At 38.3% G+C, this 22,841-nt stretch overlaps 1 protein-coding gene across 3 annotated transcripts in view; it reads right to left on the reverse strand.

The window, feature by feature from the left end:
- Positions 1-22,841, reverse strand: part of LOC137297903 (inositol-trisphosphate 3-kinase homolog) — a 55,730-nt gene that overhangs the window by 30,569 nt on the left and 2,320 nt on the right. Inside the window, exons 1-2 of one of the 3 annotated variants that reach the window (XM_067829893.1) lie at positions 10,342-10,382; positions 7,524-7,645 (exon numbers count right to left, since the gene is read on the reverse strand). The gene's annotated coding sequence lies outside the window, so the exon portion shown is untranslated. Of the gene's footprint in view, positions 1-1,658; positions 1,681-7,523; positions 7,646-10,341; positions 10,383-22,841 lie in introns of those variants that run through there. The other 2 variants (XM_067829891.1, XM_067829895.1) reach the window with 2 other exon arrangements.

The following is a 22,841-nucleotide window of genomic DNA, read 5'->3' on the forward strand; positions in this document are numbered from 1 at the left end:
ATCGTAGCGCTTTGGTGACCGTAACTCCCATACTTAACAGAGACTCACGACCGTCGCAGCGCCATGATCGCTTTAAATTGTGACACCGGCCCATGGACTGTTTCTGTCATCTGCAATACAGCAAATTCTAACCCAGAATCTACGCGTGGCACGTCTCGTCGGCGATATTTCAGCCATTTTTTGGTATAACTGATTGAATCGCCTACCCTGAATTCCGAGAGCATCTTCATCAGGGACTCGCTGTCATACACGATAGTAGACTGAACAGACTTCAAATACCATTTATCTGTACTGCCACAGAGTGAAAACACCATGCCATGCACACACAAATGTTTAGCAGGAGGTAGGCCAATCGTTAACATCTGTTTCACCTGTTTTTCATTTTAGGTCATAAATGGACCTCTCAAATCACCTGATTTTCACTTCAATAGGGACCCTACAGCACAAATTCAAACAGACAATGAGAGGGGCATGCAGTACATAAAGACGGTCGCTTTTTGTTCGTGGTTTAGTGTGACAGAAGATATTCAGAGGTTTTTCTAACACCTTCCTTTCCGTCGGCCCATATAAACACAAAACCGGCTTTCATCGTTATGTTCTCGATCCTATAATTTGTACTGTGGTTTCACTGTTCTTGATCACCCCAGAACTGAAAACGGTTCCTGAATATGAAATAATGCCTTTAAAAATAACGTTTAATAATAAATGTTTGAAATCACGCTATACACCTTATTCGGTGAAGGGTGAGACGTTTTGAAAACGAGGTCTCATAGGTTACAGCATTCAGATCAAAGTCGGGGTACCACAGATACCAATTTTATTCAACTCGTTGTTAAAACCTTTATGTTTCGTGTTCAATCCTATTGCAGGTTCAGGTCAAATCAGCCATCACTATGCCAATTTCGCAGATGGCTTTCAGGCGATCGTCAAAAGTTGATGTATTAAACAGAAATTTCTTTTGGTTAACGTGAATTTATTATCAACGATGACGATCCCTAAAACCCAGGCCACTTGCGTTCAAATGCGGTCTATTGAAACATCTGCTTCATGGAAGAATCAAGAAAATAAATCATTACCATATGAATGACATTGTTCTTTTTTCAAAGGCGATTTTCGGGCCCGTTTTCCTAAAGGATTCCGTGAAAAACAGAAATGCTAATAGGAAGTAAACATTCATAATCTGAAAATATCCAAAACATGAAAATTTACCAGTGAGGGAAAGGACAACACGTAATGATAAATGGTAAGTGACTGAGTTTGGTTTAACAGCTTCTTGAACACTATTCAGATTATATCACGACGTTCGTGTTTAATATGGGAAGAAATCCCGAAGTAATGCAGGTGTACCGGAGAACATGTACACATCAGAGTTTGAGGGCATGAACAAATAGATACGGGCAGACTGAATCGAAATCAGGTTCTAAGACTCTGCAACAGGTTCAGGTTTAAATGGTCTGATTGAGTTTAAAAGTTCCAGAAGATTTTATTTTAAGAAGGCACAGAGAAGCACACATGACTGACCAATATCACATGGACTGTGAGTTCAGTGTCCAGTAGGTGTATGAAATCCATTCAGTTAAGCTGGACAAAATGGAAATTAAATTATTGAAATTTCTCTGTATGTAGATATCTTGGAGGATAAATTAATCAATACTCACGACATTGACGCTACGCATACTCCGGCCCATAACAGAATAATCACACTCCACGCTGAATGCCTCGTTCTGATGGTCATACAGCTTTGAACAAGTTAAAGTGAGTTATTCACTACTCTACCTGTGTGACGTCGAGCTTTCCTCGTGCTCGGAATAAACAGACGGAACTTAACCGTCGTGACGAGGTACAAAAATAACCCAACATTCGAATGAAGTTACATACTCGTTATAACGCGATTCACAATTAAAAATTAAATTCAAGTTTTACCCCTACCTACATTATTAAAAAAACATACGAAAACATATGATCTTATCATACGCCAACAATTCTTTAATACAATCACCTCATTAGCATTTTACAATTGTTACTTTCGTTGACATTCCAGGGACAAATTTTATAAGGACAGAATATACATCGATGACGGGCTACGGCATAGTTGTCTCCCTTGGATATACAAATACATAGACATGTATCGTTATTATCGAATGTTATTCGGGTTAGTTCATGAATGACACATTTAGATCGTGGGCTGTGAGTAGTAAGGGATGGAGGATGTATCACATAAGGTTGCACTAAGAGGATGGTCCTGCCTTGGTAGGGAAAGATGAAACCTTACTGAATCAGTCTGAGGAGGGGCGTTCAATGGGGAATGATGTAAAAAAAACCATGAATTCCAAATACCACTTTGTTTACAAAACAGGTTAAACATTCCTAGTCAACACGACATTAGATAGGATGATCATTGCGCTAGCTTGTGGGCTTAACCAATAGCGTTGTGCCTTTGTTTGTGAAACAGGTCGTGATTAAGTTTTTATTTCAAGTTTCATTGAGGTTACAACTGTGGGTGCAACCTTCTTACACATATACGCCAACAACTAGTAGATGTCTGTGTTGAAAAAAATAATGCGGTTGCATATCGTATTGTGGCATCTAACGTCTACGTCAGTAACAACTATCTTGTTTTTGATTTACTATCATCACGGATGTTACTTCCACTGTTGCTCCCACAGCTGATGTTACCATTACAACAGTTTGTAATGATGTCATTACTACAACTATGTTGTTGCAATTACCACAGCTTGAAATGATGTCATTACTACAACTATGTTGTTGCAATTACCACAGCTTGAAATGATGTCATTACTAGAACTATGTTGTTGCAATTACTACAGCTTGCAATGATGTCATTACTACAACTATGATGTTACCATTACCACAGCTTGAAATGATGTCATAACTAGAACTATGTGGTTGCAATTACCACAAGTATCACTGTTGATGTCATTACGTTACTAATACAGCTATTGCTATCACTACAGCTACTACTTTTGTTGTCATTACTACAGCTGTTACTGATATTTTCATTACCACAGTTATTACAGTTCCAGCTGTTCCTGATCATGATGCTAAAACTACGACTGTTACTGCCGCTGTTGCTGTTTCTAGAACTATTTACATATTACTACTACAGCTGTTACTGTTCCTGTTACTATTGTAACAGTAGATTTCACTCCTGTTACATTTAACAACTATTTACACTAATGAATAGTTTAGCAACTCTTGCGTTCAATATCTAATTTCAACTACCGACACTACAAACGTAGAACACTACAGTACTACGTCTTCAACAACTACAACGACAACAACAACTACTACTGTCATTAACACCACTACACCCCCTTCCCCCTCTTCACCCACTAGTGTGCAGGCTGTATGCGCTCCTGCGTATAACGTCAGCTTCTACTCTTAAGCCGCTTCTACTATTATTAGGCTAAACACATTAAGTGGAATGTTTCCCTGGCATCGGCGCTTCACTTTTATTTGTGCGCGTAACAATGTTTAATTGCCATTTACAAATAATAATTTTGACTTTACCGCGTTCCTATCATCTATTTTGTGCACTGAAAGAATGTCTGTAAGAACGAATGTGACTGAATCTACAGCTCATTAACACGTGCGAAAAACACTAAAAAAATTATTAAAAATGTTTTCCCCTCTCTTCACTTTTTTCCATCAAACATGAAAGAAAGTCCTACCGCCCTCGTCACTTTTGAAAAAAAACAATGTGCCTAGAAACATTCATTTTTTTTATCCAGTCTCAAATAGCTACTGCTTTAATAGTCAGATACTACTACTGCCGCTACTGCTGCTGTCACTACTACCATTTTACAACCATTGCTTTTACCACTTTAATCAACAGGTACTATTTATAATGTCGACACGTCTGCTATTCATAGCCCAAACATTTGGTCGTTATGTGAGTTACAGGTTGATATCTGTCACTTCAACCAAATACTATCAATAAGTCAACTCCAGGCATTTTTACCTCGTGTCAATGCAAACTACAATACAGAAACGTAGTACAGAGGAATGCCAAGGAATTGGGTTTAGTGTTCGTGTTTGACAATGGATGTTTACTGAATAATCATTCCGTACAAAATGGTAGTGAAATCTCCACTATCAATTGACGTCATAGTGAGTGTCAGTTTATAACGAAATTAAACAGTCATACATCGCCCCAGTGACCCGCATATCAGGTGACAGAATTCCGATTCAAACCCACATGGCCTTGCCACACCTTCGTAGATTGAGACGCATGAACCTTTAGCATTTCATATAAAGCTGACGTGTTCCGCGTGACCGGAGTCGAGAAAACGTGCCCTGAAGTATTACTAGTTCCATGATAGTGACAAGCACAACCGCCCTTACACGCTTCCATGTTACTAGTTGTGAGATGGCATTGCGTAGAGAACTTTCGAGTGGCATTCCACTTTCGTTAGAGGGATTGTAAGGGCGTTACGTCAAGACTCGGTCAGACCTCGCAGAGTGTATTCATGTTCGTTGTTTGTAAGTTTTGTTTACAGTGTCCCACGTTTTGTGTTGAGGAAATCTGGTGATGTGGTGGTCCCGAAGACTGGTAACTATAACCGGAAAGACTTTTGCCCATACAAACGAGTGACTGATAGCATAAGCAAAAACAGTCAGATTGCGTATTGTGACAGCCTCAGTCCCCAGATAGCAACTATACTATGGAAGGGCTGGATATTGAGTTGGACCCGGGTACCCGTGTCAGTAACATGATCCGTTGTGATCATTTGAGTAATAGATTAAACAAAGTATTATATTGTTCTTTCAAGGTTGTAATGCCTTTGAAGATTTAGACATAATTTACAGTAACTTCTTTTCAATATAATACATGGTTAAAATATTTGAAAACTCGACATTTTAGCCTCCGAGCTGAAGAACATATTGCCAGTTCTTGCAAATTTGATGACTGGAATTAACATAACGGGTATCCGAGTAAGGTAGGATATCTGGGAGTGGGGCGCCCGGATAGAAAAATTGGACCCGCCCCAACCCTATACAGTGGAGAGTAAGAAATTCAAAGGGTTGGTGCAAAATACAAATCCCAGTCAAACATTTTCTTCATAATGCTCAGCATAAACATGGACATATTTATAGATGTAATTAGTCATTCACACGAGAGCGCCATTTTGTCTGTGTGCGGGAGATGTCATTTCCTACAAATATTCGTCCCACATGACCAGCACGTGCATAAGTACGGCGGCGTATTAGGGCCACGGTGAAAATCTTTTTTGGTGACAAATATCCTATTTCTGTGGTCATCTGTGACAACCATCCTATTCCTGTGGGCATCTGTGGCAACCATCCAGTAGCTGAGGTCATTTGTGGCAACCATCCTGTTGCTGTGGACATCTGTGACAATCATTCTGTTGTAATCATCTGTGACAAAAATCCTGTTGCTGTGGTCATCTGTGACTATGATCCTGTTGTGGTCATCTGTGACAATCATTCTGTTGCTGTGGTCATTTGTGACAACTATCCTGCTGCGGAGGTCATCTGTGACAACCATCCTGTTGTTGTGGTCATCTGTGACAATCATCCTGTTGCTGAGGTCATCTGTGATTATCATCCTTTTGTTGTGTCTGTCTGTGAGAACCATCCAGTTGCTGTTGATATTGATTCAATCACCATTTGGCTTCCACTAACTATAACATGCAACTTACTGACTTACAATGAATATCACCAAAAAGCAGTCCTTGGATGGAATAATATTAGCATCAGTGTGGAGGATTCTGCCCCCATGTATTAGCATATGATGTGCAATAGGGAATGGGCAGTATGGGTGTCAAGAGTATAGAGATCATATAAGGATATTTCAGCTTATTGTTCATGCGAACCTCTCTGGTGAGTGAGTGAGTTTAGTTATATGCCGCTTTTAGCAATATTCCATCAATATGATGGCCGGGAATGAGCTTCGCATATTGTACCCATGTAGGGAATGGAACCATGGCTGGTGAAACTCACAGACACAGCCATGTTGATAATAGCCAAAAGACTGTAGAACTGAGGTGCAAATGCATCAGCTCTATCCTGGTGTAGCTACAGTGGAGACAGTGCCTCCATGTCAGGCCAGAAAGTCATACCTGTATCACAGACTACATGACTAATCCCATACAAACAGGTCTCTTATTTGAGATCCTGATTATTTCTAAAATACATATTCTACACAGATGTACCTCCACATCTGAATCTGTGAAGCAAAAGGTGGCGTTGAATGTGCTAAATAATAAAGTGGCCCCCAGTTTCAGAATTCAGGGATTAATTCCCTCACCAACTTTCCATCTGACATTTCATCATGTGTTAGAGGTGACACCTCAGCTAGTTCGGTGTTTATGTTTACTTTCCCCTGACAAGGTTCAACATTAACTGTTGGTACATGGATGCTGTGTTGACAAGGGAGTTAACTCTGTAAGGTTGAGGTTGATGGTAAACAGGCTTAATTGTCTTGTTTGTAAACCTAAATTAACTTTCTCGCTTCCATGTCATGAGGGTGAAGAAAAAGTACATGTCTTCACGTGAAAATTATATTAAGCAGCTGTCACATAAATACTGAAGAAGTCCAAGGGTACGGATTTACCTGAACCTCCAACACCGATACAGACGTCCAAACTACTAAGAAAAAGGGAGAATTTCAACGGACTTAAATGTGTTAGTGAGATCCTCATTTTGAAACATGTAATTTCATGAGGAAACTACTGCCTTAAATTTCAAACTTTATGTATTATATACCATTCAAATGACACCACAGACATGAACAGTCAAGTCTTGCTAATCCAGCCTCCATTTATCTGACAATCGTCTCTATTCAACACTTTTGTGGTAACAGATGGAATAAACGTAACTTGGTCTCATTTAATTCGTCTGACATCATCGTTAATATGACAATTTGTTGCGCAACAGTCAGTGTAGGATTAAGGAGACTGTAATTGTTAAAAATAACATTGTTAAAAACAAAACAGTGTCAGTTTAAATGGGGGCTCTATTATATGCCAAATGGGTACAAAAAATATGAAATCAAAATCATTGAGGTATCATGCATCAAAGCAAATAAACCTGTAACAAGCGATAGTGATAAGTTAAAAAAATATTCATGAATCATCCCTTGATCTCTTGTGTGACACTTGACAACCTGACAGTAGTGAGGTGAAGTGGAGAAGCTCCCTAGCCAAGAAGGTCCCAAACTGAGTGGTCAAAGTCTTTGTTTGTCACACTGAAGACCAAGGTTCGATTCCCCTCATGGGAACAATGTGTGAAGCCTGTTTCTCAGGTTTCACACTTTATTATTGCTGGATTATTGCTAAAAGAGGCATAAAACTAAACCCTCTCACTCACTCATGTGTACAACGTGTGAAGCCCATTTCTGGTTTCTTCCACAGTATTATTGCTGGAATACTGTTGAAAGCTCTATAAAACCAATTCACTCACTCACACACCTGAAGTCTGAGGGGACTCATCAGGTCTTGTGGGGAGTATTGGGGAGAGGGGATATTGCCAACTCTTACCTGTTGTGGGGGGAACATGTCTAGCAGCCTGTTATCCATGATATTGATGCCTGGTGCCTTCCATCCTGTCGCCATCTAGATCTGTCCCGTCACCAAGTATACAAAACTCAGCTCCGTCTCACCTGAAATCACAGTCCACAGAGAACCAGTCATGGACAATCCCCAAGAATTAATGTTGAATCTGGTGAAGTGAATTGTCAAATATATTCCTGGAAATCTTAACTTTACTGCAATTAGATGGCATGGATCTCCATGTAAATCACCACTCTGCGCCAATGATTACTGCGACTACTCCCCGTCTCTTGACACCAAAACAAACAGAAATTATAATGATAGTTACATAACTTTTGAACAAATGACCTACAAATTAAAAACAATTTTTTCTTATTATATCAAAAGGAGATCATTAAGATATATGTTAATGGCATGTGGTCAGTTGGTGGTATTTGGAACATTTTGACAAAAGCTGTGTCCCAAAAGTTGCATTGACAGATTATACAATTAGCAGCTACACATACAAGCATGCACATAGCCAAATACGTGAAATAATCTTTCACACAACATTAAACCTCATTTCACCTTCCCTCAGAACCACTGATGCATTCGTAATTACTTCAAAGTGAAACATATATTTCCTATTTACTTGTTCTCTAAAACAAGCAAATTGTGGATCAAATGTGGACTTTCTGTAAAATACACATAAACTACACATCATATTAGAAATGCCAAAAAGAAATTATTATTTGTTAAACTTGGGTTAAAATTGTCCTATAAACAAGAATTATTGAGGTCAGTCTTTTAAAATGTTAATACTCAGTGATGGGAATACTTTCTGTCTGCTACTCAACTTCTATTATCACCCAGTATGTACGCTTTCACTCACTGAACCAACCACTCTCACTACACGGGGCACGTTCCACTTGCTTTGATGACAATAATCATTGAAAGGAGTATAAACTTTGGAGCTTACTCCTGTAATAAAACTACAGTAGATGAACAAGGAAATTTTTCATGGGACAGAACATGGCTACAGGGACAAAAAACGCATTGTCTGACAGTATTTATGACAAACTCCGCACCCAACTTTATGATGATGACTTCTAACAGAAATATACTGTGCTGACCTACCACTACATTGGCTAAATCATAGAAAATTTGCTGAGTCACGAATATCACTCTTTACAACACCTGTTGAAGTTTCATTCATAAGACTTTCTAAATAATTACCCATTCTGGAATAGGCATAAATGTGGTAATTTGCTCAGTGTGCACATGTGAATGTAAGAGAAAGTCTGTCTATGTACCTAAGTATGCATGCATATGTGTGAGTTTGCATGAATACATGTAAGTATGCATGCAATGTGTGGGTGTACACAGAATCCTGACTCCTGGATGACCAGACACTGACCAATCTCCATATTGGCAAACATCAGGTGAGGCAACAACAAGTACAATCTATCACCAGGACTTGCTTTAACATGGCCAGGGAACAGAATCGCAGAAATCCTTTCCCTAGAGACTGAGAACCAGCACCAGAAGTAGTTTACAACAATATGTCTGGACTTTTTCGGCAAAGAAAATATCGCTATCTCCAGGGTACACGTTCCGATGGATCTCCACTATACCCTGGGTGCGTCTCAGGTTTATTTATTACCTCCCTTGACTGGCTTTTTATCCAATTCAGGTGTTTATGCTGGGAAGTTGAGTAAGCCAATCGCAGCTCACTTTCGCTTTTTAAATTATCTAAACAATTAAACTTGGTAGCACAAAACATGCAGAGGTTCTCTGAAAGAGGTGGAAGGAATATTTTTAAAGTTATAAGTTTGTGTTCACAGCTGCGAATTTTTGTTGCACATGACAAGTTTGGTTGTAATGCCGGCTTAACTGACAGCAGTGGAGACATATTGGAACTGGAGATATCAAGGATGTGGCAAGGCTTGCCATAGATGCTTCTCTCACACATGACAGTTTTAAACATAAAGGATCTGCTCATATTTTCAGTTTCATCTTGTACTGTCTCAAGAATCCAAAAGGCAGTACAAAATATTCAGTAAAGCATAAAACTGAACACTCTTGCAAAAACATTCATTCATTTCACAACTGAATATGAGATAAGTGCCCTGATCAACTTAATATCAATCTGCACCAGGGATATCTTCATATGTTGCTGGGAAATGTCTGAAAGACTGATTTTCAATATGGCTGCCGAAACTGATGGTGAAAGGATGACTTCACTCTTGCACCCACAGAGTTATTGTACGGTCGAAAATTGATCTGTCATTGTCCAACAGGTGGTTTACAACAAATGGCTTGATTTCTTCATGCAAAAATGTTTCACGGAAAAACTATTGTTAGACACTGCCCTATACCTGGCCATTACAACAACTGCTCGACAAACAGTTAAGATGATGCACACACGTTGGGGAATAATACAAAGAAACCTGGTGGTTTACTATTAACATGATTTTTTTCAAGATCCATTTAGAATACATGAAAGCATAGAATAAACTCACAACTTTCTTACATGTTGGTCTAAAAAATGCCATTATGCAATAAAAAGTAAACTTTCTCGTGAAAATCAACACATCCGCTACTACTTAACATAGCATCATAAAACGCATTGTACAGAAATACAAAACAGCACCATTTCCAATAAATTCCTTTTGAGCAAATACGACCTGCAATAAATCTCATGAAACCAAACAGAAAGGCAATGTTTGTGAGGGACATACTTCACTTTGCATTCAATGCTGAACAAGGATGCTTATTACGAGAGTCTAATATGTTTCTATATACACAATGTATAGAGCATGTTTACCTTGGCTGGGCTGGCTGTTCACAGCAGGCATGTAGACAGACAGAGATACGTCCCTTATCTAGCAGCTGGGTGACATTACACAGGGAGAAATACTAACAAACCTGACCTTACTAGCTCATTGAAACAATCAGCTTGTGCGTCACAGATTCTGTGCATACCCTGCTGTAGATTCTTCATCAAACATTGCATGTACATCCTACTTTATCAAGCATTTCAGCCATTTTCATACTCTGTGGAATTCTTTTAAAATGCTGTCTGGGTAGATGACTTCGGAAAGCTTTGATATCTGGGTGTCAGTAAGACAGGACATCCCTCTCTATGTATATGACACTTTGTGTCAATTCTATAGCACCTTGGGCAAGGTATTGGCTTTTGGTTGAGACACATGGCCATTTGGGTCAGATATGTAAACATATGGGTCAGACATAGGGCCCTTTGGTTCAGAATTTGGCCCTTGGGTTCAGACATATGGTCATTTGAGTCAGACATATTGCTGAAAATTTAGATCACATATTGCTGTATTGGTCAGACATATTGCTGGATGCATAACCTACATTGCAGTAAGGGTCAGAATACTGCAGTATCAGTCAGACATATTGCTGTATCAGTCAGACATATTGCTGTATGAGTTAGACATATTGTTGTAAGGGTCAGACATAATGTTGTATGGGTCAGACATATTGCTGGATAGGTCCAGACATATTGCTGGATGGGTAACCTACATTGCTGTAAGGGTCAGCAACACTGCTGTATCAGTCAGACATATTGTTGCATGGGTCAGACATTTTGCTGTATGGATCAGACACATTGCTGTATGGGTCAGACATATTGTTGTAAGAGTCTGACACAATGTTCTATGGGTCAGACATATTGCTGGATGGATCAGACAAATAGCCATTTGGGTCAGAAATTAACTTTCCCTTACAAGTATATCTAGATAAGACAATTTACTTTTAGGATTAAAGCTTCAGTTGATTTGAAACTTTTGTAAAACTGTCAGAACATTTCAGTGCCTTCAGTGAAATTGGTTACCTCCTGATGAGGCAAGATCAGAAGATTCATTCATTCATGAGGACACTGTTTCACACCTGTGTGTAGTGGTTAGAGCATCCGCCCCGAGAGCAGAAGGTAGATGCTGCTCCGCATCATATCAAAAGATGGTAAAACATAATACTTGTTCTTCCCTTGCACTCAGTATTAATGGATACAAAAATAACTGGTTGGCTCGGAGTCAGTGTAATGTCTCTGAATGGGGTATTCATGTTTAATTGTGGTATCTCAGCGAGCTAGCACCCTAAAACCAGGTGTAGGCATGTCAACATGGATACGAGTATACCTGCATGGGTGTAAGTATGGAAACGTTGTAGGTACATCTGCAGAGGGCTAGTACAAGCATATGGGCTAGTACAAGCAGCCACAAATACACAATCATGCACTTTGTAAATGAACAAAATATTTTAAAGTACCACATTAACACACATTTCACCTCACCACTTGTGGTTAGAATTGGTGATTCTTGGTGACCTCATGACTAGGACTGTATCATTGACCTAATTAATATCTCATCAGTTTGCCCTGCTGGTGAAAATCACTGCTCATAATATATATATCACTGATTCATCTGGTTCTGATTCTGTTATTTATTAACATTAAACACCAAATACTTTTACCATTTAAAAAGAATATTAGTTTGATTGGTGATTGGTCTGTAAAACAAAAACTAAAATTGGTTTGGTCTAAGGACAGTAAAAAAAGAAAAAAAACAACTGAAAGTTTAACACTTAATGTAACACTGAGCACACATCAATGAAAATAGTGTTTGTGTCGTGACGTACATACAATGCAATTAACCAATGTGACAAATTCTTAATCCTATCGTGACCAAGCCTAATAGGGAGTGTTCAACACAATGTATTTCATGGGCATGTAAGTTTGCCTACAGCACTCACACTATCACCTTCAGACATACCTGACCACTGTTGGTCATCTCAATCACCTACAGCCTACTGGACATCAAGGAAGTGGGAGTATTTCAAACAACATCCCAAAATAACCACATCACTCATAAATTAGTCACATCTATTCAATAGACTGGAAGGTGCAAGATTTACATAGGCACAACAGACCCAACCTTTGTCATATCCTAAATAAAGTAACACAAGGGATGTTCACAAAAGCAAGAACAGATTTTCTTAAATCTCAAAAATAGCATTCCTTAAATTAACAGTGAGTTTATCTTCAAAGAATTTCATGTTTGTGCGTAACTTTTTGTTTTAATTCATTTGAAGACCTTTACGGAGGATTAACTTAGTAATCGAAAAATATAAATATAGTTGCAAGCAACGATGAGGGCTCCTTGCGTTTAATACAACCCATCTGTTTGTAACTCACATGTTAACAGTGAAAGTAGTAATGGGAAGTTAATATGAATGACATCACTAATAGTCGAATGCTCTTTTACTGGAACTACTGGAAGTTTCTAGAAGCTGTTCTCAAAACGTTTTTTCTTAGATTGGAAAATATCACTTAGGTGTCATGAATCTGAAAAGAAAGGGAATCTTTGTTCAAACAATCGCAAAACTAGAACATTTATTAACAGAACAAGTTTCCCTAATAAGCAGATGATACAGAGTTGTCTCTCAGGTTCAGGCCAATGATATCAGCTTCAGTGACGAACGCCTTTTATTGGATGCCATCTTGTATATAGTACATGAAGCACAGTTGCTTACTACCTCCTGCGAATTATCATTGAAATCAAGTGGTATGTATCCATTGTTGAAGCTAAGACACTTGTCCATGCTTTTGTGACATTATGGCTTGATTATTGTAATTCATTGCTGTCTGGATCAATTCACCGTGCCTGACTTCAGAAGGTACAGAACTGAGCAGCAAGATTGATAAAAGGAACATGCAGACATAAGCATATTATGCCCATCTTATAAGGCTTCCAGAGACTAATGTTTAAAGCTCTTCACCGTCTAGCTCCTCTGCATCTGTAACAGCTGCGGTCAGCTTCAACATAGATGTGTTACTAAGAAAGTTTGGTTTATAATATCCATGACCAAATATACATTTGTTCACTTTCTAAGAAAATGTAATGACAGTTTATCCTTCATATACAGTTTAGGATGTCAGTGAAATATTGTTATCAGAGGTAATTCTATTAGCCTGTTTGACAACTCAAGCAGCGACAGTTATTACTGGAAGAAGCAGGACTTGACTATGTAAATAGCTCATTTGGAAATATTACCCAGGTACAATTGACCACACTCCAACGTGTCCAAAACAATGATGAAGCATGGATCGTGGGCCAAACTAAGAAGTGAGCACAAACAACACAAGTGCTAACCTTCGAGTCAATACAAGATTCGTACAACTTTTCATATAAATGTGTCAATTGAACTGCTCCTGTTTATTTCATAAAACTGATTGATGTATGAATCTGTTCGGTTACTAATATCTGCTGATTAGTTTGTTTTTAAAGCATTCAAAACTTATAATTACTAGCTCTTTTCCAAACATTACATTGTTATACTCTTCATCTGTATTGCATGCCAAAACGTACTTGACAAGTTGTGAATCACATATAACTGTCAGTAATCACAATGTTTGTACCATTTTAAACTTTATCCAGCATATTTTAAGTGCATAAAGTAATCAAACATATCGCCAATTCCGCGATACCACACTACAAGAGGAGAAAAGCACGTGCCTGCACGAGGAATACATGCAAAATCATGCGTCGGATAAGAATAGACATGAAATGTACAACTACCGAGACGGCATTTTGGCAACTTGAGGGATTGGTACCAGTAAAGGTTTGAAAACAATTTAAATTGCAAAAATCAGTTACAAACATGACCATTATCTCTTTTTTTTCAAAATGAGGGGTAAGTAGTTTATTTCCATACTTTTCCGAGTGTATTAGCGATCACACCAGGGACACACTACAATAACTTTCTATATTGGCTCCCTGATTACACCAACTGTGCCTCGAAATGGGCGCACTCATTAAACTGATGGGCTATCAGCCCATTCACACATTAATTATCGGAATTGCTATTACGTACATATATTTATACATATATTACTCAACTTTGAACATGCAGACTATGGTGAGTAGTGGTGTGTAGTCCTCTAACTTGTCCCCGTGAAACAGTTCGGTAGACGAAGCGGCTATAGTCATCATATGCTTAGTAAGGGTAATCTCCTGGAACTTCACAAACATTCCCTCGCGTATCCCTGGGCCGTCGGTGATATAAAGAAGTGCCTATTTCCTTAATCTGCCGAAACTTGTGGATTTTGAGGGCCAATATTGCTTACCGTAACTGGTATATTCTTTCAAACAATTTTGCATGATTACCACTGTTGGCTGTCTGAAGCTGTGACCGACTTTCTTTCACACTCTTTTTCTTTCATTTGGGGCACGTCTCAAATGTCATTTTGATCTTTTAGTAAATGCACGGGCCGACAGAGGGTGCATTTCAGCGACACAACTTGACAAGATAGCGACAAAGTCTGGAAAGTTTGAAAGCCGTAGCTCTTGCAGTTTGAGTCCAGCAGATTTTGAGAGCAAAGCAGTCGGGATTTTGCTTGAAAAACAGCACCAAAAACTTGAATCCAAAATAGCGGCCAAACGCTGCATTTTAGCAACTCGACCCGTTGAGGCGAAATTCTAGACATTTTGATTGCGCGTCTGCTCAAGAAATCTGAAACTCATAAGATCAGTAGTTTTGGGGATATTTGAAGTTGAAATTGAAAAAAATAAATTGATTTTGATTTATCTCCCCTTTGCTATTGGGCCTACAGCCTTGAGATTTTAATGGGGAATATCTACACCTCCATGGGCATCTGCCTGATTTTTTTCAAGCGATTCTGTCCACTGGTGCTCTTTGTAGCTCTGGTACAAAATCCGGCGGAATAATAAATAATAATAATAATAAAAACACGAACGATTACAATAGGTCTCCTGCTTAGCAGCAAGGAGCCCTAAAAAACATAGTGTAACCAAGTCCAAGCTGTGTAACATTATCTATTTTGTCCAGGCCACTCACAGACTGTCATTAGGCCACAAGTGCCATGGAATTGTTCGTTATGCTTCGTAGAAAATGCCACTGAATGTTCCAACATAAACAACTGCTTGACATTTTTGTTACTTTAATTTTTTTACATTAAAAATGCATTAATGACTAAATACATGTGTTCCTTATTATATATTCATAGTGAATGAGTGAGTGAGTGGGTTGAGTTTAACGCCACACTCAGCAATCTTCCGGCTATATGGCGGTGGTCCGTAAATAATCGAGTCTCGACCAAGCAATCCAGTGATCAACAGCATGAGCACGTGTCAACCATCTCAGCGAGTCTGACCACCCAATCCCGCTAGTCGCCTCTTCCGACAAGCATAGTCACCTTTTATGGCAAGCATGAGTTGCTGAAGGCCTACTCTACCCTGGACCTTTACAGGTCCTATATATTCATAAAATGCATTACATTTACCTCACAGTGTTTCCAGTGGAGTCCTAAAAAACAGTATTTTGTTTTTGCTTTTGCCTGAGAAACTGTTTGTATGAACAAAGTGGTGCAAAAGTATTCTGGACAATATCCTATGACCAAATGAATTATGAATTTGTAAGTGAGCACGTTTTCACATCCCTTTCAGCAAATGTCCAGCAATATTGTGGCAATTGACACCAGCAATGGGCTTAGAACATTGTGCCCATGTGGAGAATCAGTATAACATGCTATAACTATTGGACCTCCCTGCTGTCCCAATGGAAATATTCAATGACAGTTAAATTATGTATGTAAGGATGTAATGAAGCAAGAACTCCTCTCAGATATCAAAATCCCTACTTGTGACCCTACATTCTTGTGGAGAACCCAGTCTTCATCATTGATAGCAAACACTCCAACCACCATGCCACCCCATTAGCTGATTGCAACATGCAATGAGGCATTCCTGTCGACACTTATCTATACAGGTACGCAATGAACTCAGACCTCTCGTCAGATAGCTAGATGCCCACTTGTGACAGGCGTGGACTTCCTCTGTCACACTATCAGACAGTTCAGGTAAAAACGTGTCTCCCCTTGTTATCCATGTTCATAGCTCCACTAGGAAGTAGACGCACATGACGAAATTCAACCCGCTATCTATCTATCTTTGACAACTTAAGTAAAGTGTTACGTAAGAGGACATTTAAATTCCATTGTAAGTAGCTATACTGTCAAAGCCTAACAACAGAACAATGAAACATTTGTGTGCAGTTCGTATGTGACAAATGATGTATACTTTACAAGCTCAATAAACGTTTATACAAACAGTATTGCCCCTTCAAAGAGGCTTTAAATCCTGATCTTTGAAAACTTCACTATCTATGCTTTCCTCATAGTGATCAAAGTTCAAGTGTCTGACTGATTGAGTTCGTATTAACTTCCCCTCTCCGCCTGTTCACAAAGCCATGTCAGTAAAAACAAATCTTAGCAGCCTTCAACTAAAATCATGAGGACCATAAACACTTACTATTGTTGAATATGTTTCAAACCTATTTCACTGTTATCGTATTTATGAAGCAAACGTTACCTAGTGGTCAGTTTTATCGACATTACTGTAATGGAATATATTGTATGCCAGTTGTCATTGATATGTTGATCTGGCAAACACAAAACATAAGCATTAAACTTGAAGGAAAGACGTGACCAAATAAGTATAAAAGAGTGTTGTTCTGCCCCACAGTGAATCACACATTGCACATGTACATGCTGTACCTTAGGAAAGTGCGTTGTTAAAACTTGCCTCTGTTCAAGCAGAGAATAGGTAACCAGTGGGATAAGATGGTCATATGACTTAACCTTCTACAGTCTGTTTGATTTCATTTAAGACTGATGAACTGCTCACTGACCCAAAATCTAATAAATGCAGCAAAACCACATTTTGCAAAGTAACATGCAATTGACAAAACAACTCCTAATTTTGGACACATCAATAATAAAGTTGTTTAACAATGATCATTAATTTATTGTCACTAAGTACAAAACCATTTGCTTACATTTCCTGGTATGCCAAAGGGTCTACTACATACATAACAATCAAGTTTGGGATGGGGAAACGGTTTGGCCATTGCTAAAAGCAACATAAAGCCAAAATTCACTCTCACTAACTATTTAATATTGAAAAATGTCATTAGTGTAGAGCATCTAAGCATATAAAATAAGGAAAAATACACAAACATTTAAGAAAATTTGCAAATGAAAATTACTGCAGCCCACGCGTTCCTTCAAGATGACATTCTAGATGTAGGCATCTGGTTTCATCCATTGTTTCTATATTGTGCTATATCTTCATGATGACTTGTTATCTTCTAAGATATCTCCTGTCACGATGACGGATCTTGATCCACGAAAACAGGCACTAACCAGGAAGAGGTATGTGTGACGAGAAACAATACTTGGAAATACAGGCACGTTATCAGTGAAACCACATGTTAATGACCGTGAGACAGACTGCAGCACCCATTTTAATAAAACATCCTTTAAGATGTAAAGATATAATGGACATTGAACATTTTCAACTCACACCTTCTCTACGTCAAGACGTGATAATCTGCATACAACAATGACAGACCAACTCTAGCAAGTGGATGGACATGAATTGTAGGTGTTGAAAATTCCATAATAAAGAAGCGCCATTAAAAAAAATCCTTATTCAAAGGGTCAGATAAGTTGCATGTCTACGTAAGAGACCAAATGATTTTCAAACAACTTATCCTCAAGGTACATACTGGACAAGGTGGTCAAGACATTAGGACAGCACATGCCTGTAATTTCATTATCTTCAGTGACAGCAACCTTCACTTTCAAATTGAAGGTATCATGCATGCAAAATCTGAGGAAATATTCTGTTGATATTATTCTCAGTAATTTTAAACTCAGAGAACAACCATTGAAAATAACCTCATGGTAAGTTTTGCTATGTTTTATATTGTATTGAATATCCATTTAGTGTGTTATTTCTCATATGTTTTGAAACCTAAATATTGAATTTCATAACTAACTAAAGAATACCAGGGTTTTCCGATAAGAAGCCCTGGGCTTATATACGGAAATTAGGGTTTTTGAAAAGTGAACTTTGACACCTGATCGTAGCCCAGGCTTATGTTCTGAAACATGGGCTTTTATCCAGAAAGTGATAATCATATGGAATAAAAAATCATGAGGCAACAAATGAAGGAATTCTTTTTCATATTACTTTCACGAATATTGCAATGAATTTGAAATGAGAGAGAATGAGTAAAAACTCCAAAATAACTCTTGAAAACTTTGAAATGTTTAAGAATTGATCCTTGGGAACTATGGGGTTCAATCAAGTCAGTCCATTGCACAAAGGATCATCTCTGTTGACACCGATATGGTCGCCATGTCAAATATAGGAAGAAATAACATAGATCATTTGTATAGTGTAAAAGGGAGGCTACTCTCATTTGACACACGTTTGAATTAAGGAGTGAGTGAGTTGAGTTTAACGCTGCACTCAGAAATATTCCAGTTATATGGGGGTGGTCTGTAAATAATCGAGTCTGGACTAGACAATCCAGTGATCAACAGCATGAGCATCGATCTGTGCAATTGGGAACCGATGACATGTGTCAACCAAGTCAGCGAGCCTGACCACCCAATCCTGCTAGTCGCCAAGCATAGTCGCCTTTTAAGGCAAGCATGTGTTGCTATTCTACCTCGGGACCTTCACGGGTCCACATTTGAATTAAACAGAAGCACATGGGCTTCTGTTTGGAAACATCTTCCGAATAGTAGCCCATGGGCTTCTACACGAAAGGGGCTGCTAGGAAAACCCCAGTAGTAAATGCATGCTTACATTGCTAATCAAATCTGAAACATTGCCAATAACCCTAGAATAGTTTACCATGATTAAAATACTAATATGTAAACACAAACGAATCAGTGAACATATTCCATATTATATAGTGTTACTAAAATCATGCTTTGGACATGCCATTACAGGATGCATATCATATGTATTTTACATTTACCAATAACAAATACATTTTCTTATCTAACAATAAGTCATATCTGTCACTGATACAAAACCATTGTAGGTTCCTGGGACACTTAAGGGAAGCAACTCTGTATATCAAATTGCCTTACATCAATGGGCTCCCTAATCACGCCTTGATCCATGATTTCATGCAAACACTCATTAGTGTACTCACCCAAGTACATGTGAAAACAACAAAGTTTGTTTACCACAACTACAGTGAAGAACCTCAATTCTCTGTAAACGGAGTGCAAAGTGTCTTGAAATTCAATGACCCAGACCTTATGGCATAGAACATAATGGTGTCTGCCTCTCGATTCTTTAGATCAATGAAACATATTCTGACAAGCTTAAAGCTGACATTCGAATATATATATTGAATTACCAGTCAGAAATATACAGTTAGAAATAACAAGTCTATGTCAATAAAACCTGTGGTTGATGCTATGAGTACCATGCAGGATCCTTTTTTTATAATGAAATTTGTTTATAAACACCCATCATCCTTTCTTGAGTGAGTTTAGTTTTAAGCTCTTTCAATTAGCAATATTCAAGCAATATCACAATCAGGGATACCAAAAATGTGCTTCAAACACTGTACCCATGTGGGTATTGGTATGACAAGTGAACGCCATAGCCACTAGCTTACTCCCTCCCTACCCCACCTGATCAACTTAGAAAGCATTGTCACCTCATCTCTTACATCACACAACAAAACTTGGGGATCATATTTTAACCAATGAACCTTGGGAACAGAAGTTCCCAGGTGTGATGACAGGGCTGAAATTGTGTTCCATAGTCTAATAATGTGGATCAGTGCTTCTACTTTCATCTCTCATCTCACACGATGTTTTACAGTCCACCATAGTTTACGTTGTTATTTAACACTATTCAGCAAAGCTCAAACTACACTACTTGAGCTAGTATTGAGACTTGATTCACACCACTGGGGTTACGGCAAAACACAGTCAACCACGTAAAAGAACTTATCTATCTTTGCCTCCTTTCACCAAGCACTAACGTGGTCGTAAGTCACTAAAATAACCTTTATGCAAAGTTAAAGAATAGGAGTAAAGGTTAACGTTTGTTAAGGTTGCTTCGTGAAGGGAGACCCTGGATGCCTTTGTACAAAACGATCTTAGCGCTAAGGTGGCTGTGATTCCTATACCTTAACACAGACTTAAGGTATTCTTAGCACTAAGGTGGCAGTGACTCCATTACCTTAACACAGACTTAAGGTATTCTTAGTGTTAAGGTGGTGGTGAGTCCCACACCTTAACAAAGACTTAAGGTATTCTTAGCATTAAGGTGGCGGTGAGTCCCATGCCTCAACACAGACTTAAGGTATTCTTAGCGTTAAGGTGGCTGTGAGTCCCATACATTAACATAATGTTAAGGTAGTCTTAGTGCAAAGGTTGTATTGTCCAACAGCCCGCTGATTAATAAAAATGTCATGAATCCAGCAGAGGATGTCAGATTCCTACATCACAGATACCTAATGTGCTGATGAACTATGAATTCTAAATTGGAATCTTCTGGATGTCCGCTGTGATACAGCTTGAATACTAAGGCGTATCTATCACATATATATGTCAGCCAGCCCTAACTTATCAAAAGACTCCTAACAGAACTGTGCTATGAAATCCTTATCTCACTAGCAACAACTGAATCTGTCGCATCCATTAATAGTGCCACCAGGAAGTGTGATTTGCTAAATTGATCTTCAAATAATGAAATGTGTGATGTTACAAAAAAACATTTTCAGTGAAACAAAGTAATATTTTCAGCATAGAACTCAGGTTTTCAGGAGGGGTTTCGATGAAACAAATAACTGTGCTTACCGCATTTACTATGATAACAGTATGCATATCACATGTACTGTTATAACATACAGGGGGTAAAAAATCCCATCGCCCAACGCCCACGACAAGTCAGTTTTCATTTCGGGCAATCAAATAATGGTATCTTACTTGTCCATGGGCTACTAGATAATTTCCATCTATGGTTTCAAACTGCAAATAAACTTGGATTTCATTTCATATCTGCTCATAATGTAGCTATTACATTTCGCAATAATAATAATTTAGAGCTATCATTCTTTAGGAAATTGATCACTTTTCGATAAATAGTCCAGTAAACATTAACATCAAACATTGTCATAAAATCAGGGCAAGTGGAAAGTTAGTCAGGACAAGTTTCTTTCTTGAAATTTTGAAACGCTGACATATAGGAATGCAGATAAATGAGTGAGTGAGTGAGTGAGTGAGCGAGCGAGCGAGCAAGAGTTACGGATGCTGATTAGAGAATCAGCAAGTATGATAACAGTAGCTACTGGAAGCAAATAAATAACTTAGGAATTGGAGGCATGCAAATCTGTGAAATTTGTTTAATCATAAAATCCATAAAATTGTAGACTGCATGGTGAGTTAAAATGCTGTTTTCAACTATATTCTTCTCATATCGCACAGCATTATCTTAGGCTGAGATCAATGCCTTTAGTGATGCAAGTTAAAGATGATGATGATGATGATGATGATGATGATGATGATGATGATGACGATGACGACGATGATGATGATGATGCATAATAAAACATTACATAAGACATAACAAATACAGACAGTCAACACTGTAAAATACTCTTTTTCATCTTAGGCCAAATACAAAAAAGTGAAATTTTTCTCGAGCATTGGCACACCCCTTCTATTTGTGCGAGTAACAGAGTTTTATTGCCTTTTAAAAAAATCATTTTGACTTGGCCACGTCAAATCATCCACTTGTCCACTATAAAGATGAGTGTCTGCACAAACGAGTGTGACTGAATCTACAACTCATTAACATGTGCTAAACTTCCAAAGCTATATATCTGAGAGAAAAAAAATAAAATGTTTTCCTCCCTTGACACCTTCTTTCTATCAAAAATATCTTAATAGGTCCTACCACCCTCATCACTTTTGAAAAAAAAAGCCTTGAGAAACATTTCATTTTTTTGAGCCGCCTTAGTTGGTAGTACTTTCAGATCATTTGAACTGTTAAAAATAATTGTCTTGAAGCTGGTTGTGAGAGCATAATGGAGAAGCTACTTATCATGTTGAATATGAATTTTCTGTGCACACCCAAGTTGATATCCATTACAATTGAACTTCAACCCTTCAATACTGTCAGATCGGCAAACAATGGGAACTGACCTATGACCTGTTTACCAACTGACCTGAACACATATCCATCAACATTTGCTTAACAATCATTAAGCCAGCCCAAGGCCAGCACAGATCTGATGACATGTGTAAAACCAGAAAATGTCAAATTGGGCAGCCTTTCAAACTTCCCTTTTATATGGCACTTTGAAAAACACTTCAGTTGTGGAGAGATGGTTGAGTAAGATAGATATGTATGACAGATTTCAAAACGCTCTGCTGTACTCACCTAATACATCCTATTTATA

Source organism: Haliotis asinina, chromosome 10 (assembly GCF_037392515.1).
Source record: "Haliotis asinina isolate JCU_RB_2024 chromosome 10, JCU_Hal_asi_v2, whole genome shotgun sequence".
NCBI lineage: Eukaryota > Metazoa > Mollusca > Gastropoda > Lepetellida > Haliotidae > Haliotis > Haliotis asinina.